The sequence below is a fragment of the Pseudonaja textilis genome, chromosome 2, assembly GCF_049901715.1.
Source record: "Pseudonaja textilis isolate UNSWEBS1 chromosome 2, rPseTex1.2, whole genome shotgun sequence".
NCBI lineage: Eukaryota > Metazoa > Chordata > Lepidosauria > Squamata > Elapidae > Pseudonaja > Pseudonaja textilis.
The window spans coordinates 133,341,751-133,353,785 of NC_141991.1; the positions used below are offsets into that span (position 1 = coordinate 133,341,751).

General features: G+C 42.3%; 1 long non-coding RNA gene across 1 annotated transcript; it reads right to left on the reverse strand.

Moving 5' to 3' along the window:
• Positions 1-4,496: 4,496 nt before the first annotated feature.
• On the reverse strand, positions 4,497-7,329 carry LOC148127092 (uncharacterized). The gene is made up of 2 exons (XR_015741458.1): positions 6,865-7,329; positions 4,497-4,705 (listed from the first exon to the last, which is right to left on the reverse strand). It is a non-coding gene; the product is annotated as an uncharacterized LOC148127092 (long non-coding RNA).
• Positions 7,330-12,035: the final 4,706 nt, after the last annotated feature.

Here is a 12,035-nt window from a genome sequence, read left to right on the forward strand (position 1 = left end):
CCCAGGTGAAGGGAAGGTAAGGGGAGGGGAGGGAGGCTTTGCTGAAAATCCCCTGAGTTCTGAATCTCAATTATAACAACGAATGCAGCTGATGTTGGTTATACTGGGCTCTGTGTGCTTGCATGTGTCTTAAGGCAATAGCTATTGATGACAGCTTGTTATTGACAAGAGCCGTGATGTACAGCAAGATTGGATTACAAATATTCCGAGCAACTAATCAGGTTAACCATAGGCAAAAGAGACAAAAGTAGCATTTGTCTTGCTTGATTTGGGGATATCCTAGTTAGAGTTAGAGTGTGCTCTCTGGCAACATTTCTTTCAAGGTTGCTGCAAAGCGCACTCTCACAGAACCGATTGTTAAACTGGTTGCAGCCCACCACTGGATACTGCTGCCCAACTGCAAGTCAAATGATTGTTTTCTTTATCTGCAGGTTAATCACAGCAATATGGCCTGAGGATATCCAAGTTTTCTTCTTCCTCTTCCTCTTCTTCTTCTGTTCAATTACTTTATTCTGTGTAAAGAAGCTGGCCCAACTAGTACTGGACTCTTTCTTCAATACAGTGCTGAGGATGAGACTCTGGGAGGAGGCAGACTAACTTAGACGGTGCAGGCATGCAGGATGGGACCCACATAGCAGAGGTGCTATTCATCAGGTTCTGACCAGTTCTGGAGAACCGGGAATGGAAATTTTGAGTAGTTTGGAGAACCGGCAAATACCACCTCTGACTGGCCCCGCCCCCATCTATTCCCTGCCTCCCGAGTCCCAGTTGATCGGCTGGGTCTTCTTTTGTTGCCCTGCACAGAAGAACGGAGCTGGAAAGCAGGTTATTGGGAGGGAAAGGGAATGGGGATTTTGCAGTAAACCTTCCCCCTGGAGTGGGGTGAGAATGGAGATTTTACAGTATCCTTTCCCCTGCCAAGCCACGACAACAGAACCAGTAGTAAAAAAATTTGAATCCCACCACTGCCACATAGCCTTGTCTTTCAACTCCTTGCGCTTACTACTTCCACATAGATGTTGCCAGAGGCAGATGCCTCACTCTGCCCAATGATGTGGGCGGGGTAGCGGGGGCACTCTCTTCCAAACTTTCAGACACCCAGAAGTGTTCCCAAGAAGCAATCCTATACTGACAGACATACACAATTTCTAAACTCTGCAGCGTATTAAAATTGGCTTTGTGTATATGTGTTGTGTGAGGAAGAACTATGGCCTTGTGTGAAGGGAGGATGTGACAATTTGAGCCAACAAAATTTTAAACAGCCAAAAAGCCAATGTAATAAAAGAGGATGGATAGTTGATGTTTTTTTTCCCCCTTAAGTCTATAATAGAATTTTCCTCACAGGTTTTAACCTTGGGACAGATTGCAATTTAAGACAGCTGAAGGTGCCATGATGAAATCTTTTCTTTTGTTTCTTTTGTTGCAGCCTACCATTTTCCCCCAATAAAAAAGGTCAGGTAGGTTTCTGAAGCACCATCAAAACCTGCAAAACATTTTTAATTAACCTGAGAGTGGGCTAAGCATATACACCTCCAGTTCGGATCCCTGTATCATATCTCTGTAAATTCTGTGAAACTTTCTTTTCTCCAAGAAATTGCAAAACAAACCCTAGTTCCTCCTGTAGCTTAAAAGGCAGGGAACATGTAGAGTTCTCCCTAAGTTAACTAGTGACCTTTCCAACTGACCAAAAATTCCATTTCATCAGAGATCTGTACCCTAAACTCCTGTGAGTCTTGGACAAATTAAAAACCTGCTTTCCCTTTCTCCACAGAGAAGAAAATAAATGATTATTGCTCCTCCCTCTTCATGAAAGGGAATGAAAAGCTGACCAGCATTTTTTCTCACAACCATTTGGAAAAATAATGACCCTGAAATTCTGGGGGATAGTAAGAAATTCAAAATAACAGTAAGGCCCTTGGGAGTGAGGAAACAATCACTCTTACAAGGGTCCCCTCAAAACTAGAACTATCCCTGGACAAAATTCTGAATCTGAGATGTCCCAAATTCTGGTGTCAAGGTTTGGAGAGCCAGTGTGAGACAGGAGGCTGTAACTCATTTGTTTATGAGTTCCCCCTCTCTCCCACTGGGGAGACATGATAAATGACTCAGACTTGGCCTACATTGTCAACAGCCTCTTAGGGCTGCCTAGATGGCAGTTTTGCACCGAAGCATTTTGTTAGTCAGGTTTATAGAGCCAGCTACACAATGATGATGGCACGGGTTCTTAATTACTGATATCCTGGTTTGAGCCAGTCTTGTTCTTGGCATTAGGTAACTGAAACTAAGAAGATCCACTCCGAAAGAGGCATCCATCAATTAATCCTTGCAGATATTTGTATTGTGGGGCCTCTAATAAATTTGCAGAAGACTTTAGAGTCCTCTGGAATTTTTAAGTTTTTAAACCAACCATAGGAAGATGTAGAGATATCGCCAAATATCCCATCTCTCTCAATATCCCATATGATTCGGCATACTGACTGGGGCTGCTGGGAGTTGTAGTTCCAACAACTGGTGGGATTGCAGCTTCTCCCCCCTTGCTTTAAATCACAGACTTAACGTCTATTCCGATTATGGCTCATGTGGGGAAGAGAAGTGGTTCAGAATGAAGAATTTAACATGCCCATCAGTCTTTAATCATTAGAATGACCACACAGACATGTCCTTAACTCATCCTGGCCTTGGGGAAATCATATCCAGATTCTCAATTTACAGCAGACATGTTTTTCGACATTTTCCAGTATGGGTATTCCAGCTATGTAAATAAAAAGTAATATGAGAATCGTCTAAAGATGCAGCTTGTTCACAATGGTAAACAAGCATGATGACCTCCTACTTTTAAGTTCAAGCCCAGTTTTTCACTTACCTCAAACTCACAGAGGCAAGGCCTATTAGAAAAGATTCATTATTCAATGTATTTGTTAGCATTCTATTTCATCTTTCTTCCTTGAACTCAGGGCAGTTTACAAAGGGATTTCCCCTTATTTAACCCCCACAACAACTTGGTAGTTGAACTGGGTTGAGAGAAAGTGTCTGGCCCAAAATTGATCAGTGATCTTCTGTGGCTGAGAGTGGATTTGAAGTTTGGTATGCCCAATCCTAATTCAGTACCTTAATTCTAATCTATATACCATATTGGCTTTCAAGGTCTTTTCCTTCTAACTTCACTGACCATTGCTGTAATTAATAGGATTCCAAGGTATTAATTGCCTAGCTTGGAAATTGCAGGTAATGGTAGGAAAAAAAGGATCACAATAACAACACGTTACTGTAACACTTTTTTTAAAAATGTGATACCCAAAGACTTTTGCTTGTTGAGCAAAAAGCTTTTTTTTTTTTGGTGCTGAATTCCCATTCTTTGACTAGCAATGGTTCAAGAATGAGGGTAATTTTACTGGGCCCTGCAGTAAAATAGAACAGGATTAATTTGACTGCCAGCACCATGTTTTCCAATTCTGATTCTGGAGAGGATAACGGCTTAAATATCTTAGGTGCTAAAGCATCTCATTTGAACTATCTTAGATTGGCAGATAGCACTGACAGAGTTTTTTCAGTGTGGCCTCATATTTAGACAAGTTTTTGTTTTGCAAGAGGATACAAATGATATTTTACTAGTTTTTAAATTTACTAAAAAAAAATCAATGTTTTTTCATTAATATGCATGGAGTATTGCTTGAACTACTCTGTACTCTTGTGGTTTTTGCTATTATTATTCTTAGTTTTAGATGCCCAACATACTAGTACACCATATGAAGATTTATGTACTATTTTACTCTTGAGTTGAATTATTTTGAGGAAAAACCTTGGTTGGCAGTGTTAAATTCTTTAAAACACATTTATAAACATCATTAAAACTATATGTATACCATTAAAACTATATGTGATTTCTGTCCATTATATTACTATATTTTTTAAAAAGGAAAAATAAAAAAAATACAGAAACATGTGCATATTAATGGAAAATCTTGCCCCCTGAAGTTTGGCAGGCCTCTACCTTTTTATTCTTAAAGCTTTAAAGACCTGGCTTTCCCTCCAAGGGTTGAGAGAAAATTAAATTGATGGCACCTTAGAATGGATCGACACCAGGCTTTTGTTGTTTTTAATGTTTTATGCTTTATGCTGCTGGTTGTGTTTTATAGGTTTGGTTTTTTTAATTAATGATTTTACATGTCCTTTTAATCCTTGATTGGGAACCACCCAAAATCGGCTGAAAGCTGGCCGGCTATATAACTGTTTTGTTTTAAATAAATCAATAAAATATTGAGCTATAGAAAACCATTTTGCATTTAAAAAGATCATTTCTCATATTTCTACCCTGTACCTATAACATTCAGAAGTAACACCGAGAAAAGAGTAAAGGCATTGTCTAAGTAACAAGCAAAGCTAGTCAGGATCCTCCCAACAACAGCAAGGTGCCAGTGGCTTTCATCCCCTTTTGAATTTGAGAGGCTGGTCCCACCAAGTTCATAAACTATAGTAAACGGTAGTAATCACTCAAGCAAATTTAACTTCGCCGTTTAAGGAATACATGATTTACAGTTTTTAACTAGAGAGATGCAAATTTCTCTGGATTCAATTTGATAGTGGAAGAGCATTTCCATTTGGCACTTAGCATCTTTACTGCTGAACACATTTTCCCCCTCCCGTACATCTCATTTTCATGGCTCCAAGGTTCCAAATCCAGAAGGGTAGCTTTCTTATGACCAACCTGGAAACAGCAATTTCGTGAGGGTTATGCATAAATGTAAAGATGTACAATGGTGTATCAAATATAGATTGGAAATACAATCAGTCTGAAGACACCTAAACGTTACTGAGATCAAATATGTATTTTAATTCAGACAATTTTTAAAATGAGTGTAATGTCAGGTGCAAGAAACCAGGAGTCAGGACAGAATTCAAATGAGTTTATTCCATGCAATCTATACCCAAGAATCTGATCTATTAATGGTCACGGCAAATTGGTGCTAGCTAAGAATCAATGGACTTGAAGGGGGGGGCTGGACTTAAATCTCTTTTGAGGGATGTAGGGACACCAGACGGATGATGCATTTTCACCATGCCCTCCAGCATGATGAGCTGAAACCAGAGGTTTTTCATCTAGGTGTGATGGATAAACAGTTGAAGAAAAAAATGGAGCTTTGCTTTTATATAAGCAGCAAGCTTTTATATAAGCAGCAAGACTTTTGTATACACTGAGATGGAAAGGTCTACAGAGCCCCACTATGGAGGAATGGATGATGAAATTAATGGAATTGGCTGAGATGGCAAAACTATTTTAATTTTTTTAAAAAAGACTTTGCCTAGTTTTGTTTCTACCGTGTTTCTCACAAAATAAGTCTGGAATTAAGTCACCCCCGAAAAGACGGCCCAGCTGTTTTTTGGGGGGTCAAAAAAGAATAAGACCCATCCGTGGACAGGGAGGCAAGGTGACGGCCTGCATTGTGTCCTCCTCCAAGCTGAGCCCCGCTGAGTGAGCACCTCTTCCCGATGCCCGTACCGTTGCAGCGTTTGGAGCTGCTGGTGCATTTGGAGATGCGTAGGGACGGGGACAGGCTGGGCAAGGGGTGGAAAGGACGGGTGGCTTTGGGCTCTCTCCACTGGACCTGCTGGCCAGGGAAGCAGAGCTGCTGTCGCCTTGCCTCCTTGTCCATGGATGGGTGGGCGCTATCACTGCCTCGGGCAGCCTCTCCCAGTGGCCCCTTCGGGTTCGGGCTGGAGGGACTTGGGAAGGAAGCCAAGCTCCGGTCGGCCAGGCTCTTTCGCTTGGTAGGCGGGCGCGCACCCTCGGCTCGCTTTCTCGGCTTTGCCCAGCCCTCATGGCTCTGGCGTGGCCCTGGCAGGATGAGCGGAGGGCCCGGTGGGGAGGCGCTCACTGCCTTGGCGAGAGCTCCACCACCGGGCAGGAGGGCCTGCCTGTCAGCTGTGCTGGGTGCCCCAGGCGGAGCTCTTCACGCTCTGCCCGGCGCCAGGCAGGGATGGCAGCTAGGCGCTTCTCCTGGGGTGGGCTGATCCTGCGCTGCACCCCCGGGAGATTCACCTCCTCACATGGGGTTGGGCTGACCTCTCAGGCAGGGGAGGCTTTGTCGTACCAGTAGTAGGGCGTCGTTTTTAAAAGAATTGGCTTTGCCTTCGAAGGCGAAAGGAAGGCAGCGACAGGAGCGCCTGAAGCCGAGTGTCTCCACTGGGCTCCAGTTGCAGGGAGGAGCCCTGACTGGACGCGCGTGGCTGCGCCAAATTTCTCACTGTGGCAGCATGGGGAGAAGGGAAAGCAACGGTGGCGGAAGGTCTCCCGATACGAAGTGCCCCACCAACGCCGAAGTCAACGCAGGCAGCACCATATCCGGGTATGCAACAAAAGTACTTCCTAACGGCAAGCCCCCCCGCCATTCCCCCCCATTTCACATGTTTAATATAGGCCTTAATTTTGGGGGAGGGGCTTAATTTGATTTTATGCCTATAAAACATGCTGGGAGGCCATATTGTTGGAAAAACACGGTACACGGTAAAAATTCTTGGACTTTTTGCTTGAGATTAAAAGAAATCCTGTATTGATTTTGGGATGTGACGATCAGAATTGTTTGTGATTACAAAAATACTGTATATTACTGAATTCCAGACCAAACAGTTAACACATTTGTATTTGTAATTATTAGAGAAAGTTGGAAGTTAGTCTCTTATTTTCTTTCTTTCATATTTTCCCCTTTTTACTTGCACCTTATTCTTCTCTATATTTTAAATTTTCTCTATATTTAAATTTCTTTTTAAAATATTTTATTATTTGCAGAAATTTAATAAAGTATAATTTTAAAAAGATGTGCATAAATGCTTCATTTTTCAAAACGTTGTTCTCTCAGCCTACCATACCTTATAGAACTATCCAATGGGGAAAGGAGACCAATGGTATAGAATAGATCCCTTGAGCACCTTGGAGAACGGAAGGATCTGGGTTTCAGCACTCAGGAACATTAGCCTCTTGCATCATCCTGTCACTGGGACAGAGAATCATGGTTAAGTCTGGATTAAAAGTTTAGATGAATGGGAAAACAAGCAGAAAATTTATTCTCTCTTTCTGGTTGTACATTCTTACTTTGCTTTGTATTCAATCATCCAGGCAGCTATGGTTAACAGTTCAAAAAAGGCAAACTGAAGAAAACTCCAGCAAGACTAACACCGACAGAATCAAAACTGCAGTAAAATTCCCTCACGAAATCTCCTTCTGAATATAGCGTACGAAATAAAAAGCAGTTGGTCACTGAAAAAGATATTTAGGAGGTTCCAACAGGTCTTTCTTGTGGAGAAAACTTTACACTCAAGGTATTACAATAGGGAAAACTTTCCCCCTTTCGTTGCCTATGGAAATCATTGGGCAATCATGCTGCTGCAACCAGATTTTGGCACAGCAGCCTTGGGATCCTCAGATGTCACAAAAGGAAATCTGCTGGAATAATTGGCATAGGAGTTGTGGGATGTTCTTGTTCTTGTGTGCCCTCTTCCAGTGTCCTGGCAACCATGGAGATGGTGCATCATGTGCTTTCTTGTTTTTCCTCACCTCTTTTGTGTTTGGCTTTAAAACAGCGTTGTGTACAGTCCATGATACTCCTGGAAGTATTCAATAGTAGGATTGTAGCTGGCTGTTCCGCATTGGTTGAATGAGTTAGAACTCCAAGGCATCGTTATTCATGTTGAATGTATGGGTATGTGGAGGCACCTGCTGGGAGAACATTGCCCTCGTAGTAAGTTCATTGGTTCCTCCAGAGTGTGAGCGGTATATAGACATTATTACGGATAAAACTCCTGACTGATGGGCTGGAATCAGTTTAATGCTGCTTTTATATTTCTTGATTATGTGTTTTTTCCACTCGACTCCTGGCCTAGGCGTGCAATGGGGATGGATTACTAATTTTAACCTATTGTTTTATGGTCTTTTATTATTGCTTTTTTTAGTTTTATATATTTCTCTGTGTGTAATTGCAGAAGAGAAATATCAACATTTGGTCATTATCACCTCTTTAGTTCATAGCTTGATGGTAGAGGATCAAGGCATCTTTACTCAAAAGTAATTCCCTCTTAATTCAGCATTGATAACTCTTGTGTAGGGATGCTGAATAAATGATGTAATTAAGAAATCAATAATAGAGCATGCAGATCTGTTTGTCTGGCTAGATGCGGGGAATGGGGAGAGCATTGTAAAGGAAATATGATTTCTAGCAGCTAGAATCTAGCCAATTGTTACTGTATTTGTTTTCTTAGGGGCTTTTAAATTGAAAATGCCTAGTGGGAGTTTGAATAAATTTTACATAATGCTTCAAAGAAAAAGAATTATCCAGGGAAGATCTAGCAAATGTCGAGTAAAGCAGGTGTAGGTAGGTTGTGTTTTATACTTGTGCACAAGCACACACAAACATACCTCCAAACACTGACCTTCCTGCCTGGCCATCCTAGATGCCATTACATATAACTCAACAAACAATTCCATAAACCTACTTAAGAATGTAAAAGTTTGATAATAATTCCTGTATTATTAACCCTCCCACCCTTGTAAATTTTATGGGCTGGGAGCTATGGGGGAGGGGGGGAATTGGAGGCACGGCCATCGGATGGGACTCCACAGCTGTGATTCATTCTGCTGTCAGTCTGGGTCATATTTATTAATAGTCCTAATGCGGGAAGCAATAAAGGAAGAGAGAAATTCTATTAATTAAATCATTGTTATAATTAACTTTCATTAAAGGAAAATCAATAAAGAGGAGCCACGACTGAAATAGTGCCCATCCATTATGGCTGATTTTACTGGAATGCATTCAGGGCCTGCCATATATTACAGAAGTGGCGGGTTGGGTGGGCGGATAGTGAGTGGTAGCAAAGCTGCAAAAAGAGGGCCATGTCACAGCCAAATGATTTAAAGGACCCTTCTCTATCTCTATGGGTCCGGATGTTCAGATATGGATTTGAACCAGGTATATGTAAGATGCATGCCCTTTCATAATAGAGGTAGGTGTGCAGATGCAAACTTGAGCATTTTAAGATTACTATGCAATTGTGCTTTGAGTACAGAGGTGGTATTCAGCAGACTAGTTCTGGAGAACCGGTAGCGGAAATTTTGAGTAGTTCGGAGAACCGGCAAATACCACCTCTGACCGGAGATTTTACAGTATCCTTCCCCTGCCACGTCCACCAACCCACATCCACAGAACCGGCAGTAAAAAAAAATTGAATCCCACCGCTGTTTGAGTAGATTACTGGAATAGACTTCTGTACTGGAATTTAGCATGGACAGAATATATACTATACTAGGAAGCATGGAAAACAGAGGTGATATTCAGCAGGTTCTGACCAGTTCTGGAGAACTGGTAGCAGAAATTTTACCAGTTCGGAGAACTGGTAAATACCACCTCTGACTGGCCCCGCCTCCATCTATTCTCTGCCTCCCGAATCCCAGCTGATTGGCTGGGTCTTCTTTTGTTGCCCTGCACAGGACAATGGAGCTGGAAAGCAGGTTAGTGGGGTGGGAAGGGAATGGGATTTTGCAGTATTCTTCCCCCGCCATGCCAACCAAGCCGCGCCCACAGAACCGGTATTGAAAAAAATTGAATCCCACCACTGGTGGAAAGCATATTTTATGACCAATCCATGAAAAGTACAGTTTTTGTGGAATCTTGATCCAGAGATACAAATGTCTCTGCTATATGCATAGGAGGCTCAATATTAAAAAAAAATGAAAGCAAAGAGCAGATTCAAACTTAAGAGTTTCCAGGAGCTGGAATATCTCTCAAACGTTGATCTGGAAAAAAAATCATAATTTACCTGATCCGCTGCAGACAGAAGCTGAGAGATGAGAGCTCTACCCCTCAAGCTGTAGGCCAATGTAAAGGACATTGTTGTGCCTTGGAGAACTGTGATGTGGTGGCCCTAGATAATCATGGATCATGTTCTCTATCTTTTACGGTGTATTATCTTGATCTGCTGCAGATTCAGGATTTGCTCTGTCAACATATTCTCCTCTTGAAATGTGTTTGAATATTAGTAGCTCGGGTTGCTAGTTAGGCTGTTGGTTTGAGCTCCAAGCTCGGCAATTTGGTTGCAAATGTTTCGTCACCATTCGAGGAGACGTTGTCAATGCGTTTTGAATTGTTCTTCTCCTCCCCTGTCTCCTGTACAGACAGTCTTCAACTTGCAACAGCTTGTTTAGTGTCCATTCAAAACTACAACAGCACTGAAAAAAGTGACTTAAAACCATTTTTCACACTTATGACCTTTGCCCTTCCTTTGCTAACCCCACAATCATGTGATCAAAATTGGCAAGTGACTCATATTTATGACCATTGCTGTATCCCAAGGTCATGTGACCACCAGGGGTAGGATTCAATTTTTTTAACAACTGGTTCTGTGGGTGTGGCTTAGTTGATGGGTGTGGCTTGTGGTCATGTTATTGGCTGGGTGTGGTCAGCTCAACATCACTCACATCAAGGCATGCATCTCCTTGCCTGGCCTCTCGTGACTGTGGGGATGCTGCAACAGTCGTAAGTGTGAAAAATGGTCATAAGTCGCTTTTTTCAGTGCCATTGTAACTTTGAATGGTCGCTCCACACAAGCAAAGTACCAGCAAAGGAGGGGAGAAAACCTCCAGAGAGGTTTCTGAGACAGAAAATCTAGTCCTGCCAAGAATGTAATAAGGGTTAACAAAGAGGCAGTTTCTGTAAGCAACACCAGAATGTTTCCTTCCTGCCTTCCTTACAGGATTAGGCCAGTAATTTCTTCTAACAACTGGTTCTCCGAACTGCTTAGAATGTTAACAACCGGTTCTAGAGAATAGGTTTGAACTGGTAGAATCCCACCCATGGTGACCACCTTTTGCAATCTTCTGATAAGCAAAGTCAATGGGGAAGCCAGATTCCTTTAAAAGCTGGTTTACTTAGTTATCAACTGCAGTGACTCACTTAACAACTGTGGGATGGAAGATTGTAAAATGAGGCAAAACTCACTTTAAAAGGTCTCACTTAACAAAAAGAAATTTTGGGTTCAATTATGGTCGTAAGTCAAGGACTATTTACAGCCTACAGACTTCAAATCAGAGTTGAAGAATCTTGCAGACATATATCTTCCTGCATTCTTTGCCATTGATCATGTACCTGGAACATTTCCGTGAGACAGTGCTAAATGCTCAATCACAATCCACATATAAGCAGGGATAGGCTGCTGGGGGTTCGCAGGGGTTCGAGAGATCCTCCAGCTAAGATTCTGCACAGTTTGGAGAACCCTCAAATCCCACTCCTGGCTGGCCCTGCCCACCCCACCCTGACCCTCCCAGGAGTCCCTACGTGGCCTGTTTTGGATGCAGGTAAGTGCGGGGCATGCACGAAGGCTTGGCGTGGACAAAAAACGCCCCCACCCCCGAAAGTTCCCGTTTTTGGCTTCCAGAGAGCCTCCGGAGCCCGGGGAGGCCATTTTCACCCTCCCAGAGGCTCGACGAAAGCTTCCTGACACCTGGGAGGACAAAAACACCCCCCCCAGCCATGATGCAGGATGCTGACGAAGCCACGCCCATCATGGCCACGTTCACCCAGCAATTGGGCAGAGAACCCATTGCTAACATTTTTGAAGCCCATCCCTGCATACAAGGTTCATATTCAAATGAATTGTTGCTTGTAGCAGTGTGCTTAGAAATATCCAACTCCTTTTTGTTAAAGTTTGCTAGCACATCTAAGAAATTTGCTAAACAAGAGTGAGTTCCTGATATACTATTTCAGTGCTGCTTATCGGTGTTTTTCATCCTTTTTCTCTTACTTCATGTTGTTTATTGTTGATTTTTTTTTAAAAAAATGTTCAGTATAGCCATAGGAAGCAAAAAAGCAAGATGATGGATGTTATTATTATTTTCTTCCCATTAAACCCCTTTTAATTGAAGAGGGTTTATCAGCATCTGAGGATCTGATGCTACTGAGCTACCAAAGTGTCAGAAAGAGCAACTGGGACCAACAATATTAGCAAAGCGAAACAGTTAAACTTTAAATATTCAAGTTCTGCCATTGCTGTTT